The sequence below is a fragment of the Egretta garzetta genome, unplaced genomic scaffold (assembly GCF_000687185.1).
Source record: "Egretta garzetta isolate BGI_Z169 unplaced genomic scaffold, ASM68718v1 scaffold126, whole genome shotgun sequence".
In the NCBI taxonomy this organism is placed as follows: domain Eukaryota; kingdom Metazoa; phylum Chordata; class Aves; order Pelecaniformes; family Ardeidae; genus Egretta; species Egretta garzetta.
In genome coordinates, this window is record NW_009260128.1 from 1,679,813 (window position 1) to 1,680,702 (window position 890).

Genomic DNA, 890 nt, shown 5'->3' on the forward strand with positions numbered 1-890 from the left:
CTTTTTAGAGTGGAGCCGGGTCGGGCCGAGAGCGAGGAGGTGACATTTTGCTTAACATACTACGCCGTAAATCCTGCGCCAGCGCTAGAACTGCGCGCCCGGCGCGGTGACCAGCTCGCCATGAAACGAAGACTCTGAGGACGAAACGTGCCTCCCCCCCAGCTGTCACCGTAAACCCGGTTGTTCTCGGTGGCTCCTGCCTAGACGTGGTCGTTCCTTAAGCTAAAAGTAAGCCTTTTTAAAGTTCAGAGGTTTCTCTGCCCCCGAGGGGAAGCTGAAACTCTGGGAACTTCGGCGCAGACTGCGTGGCTGGCACAGAAGAGAGCAGCACTCTCGGGTTCTTGTCAAGCAAGGAAACCGTAGTAACACGTAGTTTGCCATGCTCTCCCTTGGAGCTTAAAGATGTTAAGCACCGAGTTGGCTTGAGAACAACGCTGGAAGTTCTGTTAAGGCCGTGTGTGACCATGTGTGTATGGGGGGGTGCGTAATCTCTAGCATGTGTCCGTATGTAACACGTACATACACAGTAAAGAAGGGGCAAGGAGAAAGGCAAGCAGGGACTCCTCCAGGAGGTGATGAGAAAGCTTCTGTGGCACTTTAATCCGATGCTGACATCTCCCACTAGGATTTCTGAGACCAAAATTCCCTCCAAACCTCAAAGTCTAAAACATTGTGTTGCTGCATCCACTGATGACCATGAACCAGTAATGGCACGGAACAGCCATCGGGCTGGAGTTTAAATCCTTTTCGTGGAAGAAGCCGAAACACTCAAGGTGCAAGTAGCAAGTCTCTACCCTGGTAACGCCAGGCAGAGCGACGTCCTTGTTTCCCAAGTCCCCTCCTCCCACACGCACTTGGAGTCTCTCTCATCCCCTCCCCCCCCCCCCCCC

General features: G+C 53.5%; 1 protein-coding gene across 1 annotated transcript in view; it reads left to right on the forward strand.

The window, feature by feature from the left end:
• The window catches only part of ZADH2 (zinc binding alcohol dehydrogenase domain containing 2), a gene marked incomplete at its 5' end in the record, with an annotated part of 6,961 nt that overhangs the window by 696 nt on the left and 5,375 nt on the right, over positions 1-890 (forward strand). The gene's annotated exons all lie outside the window — the stretch shown is intronic.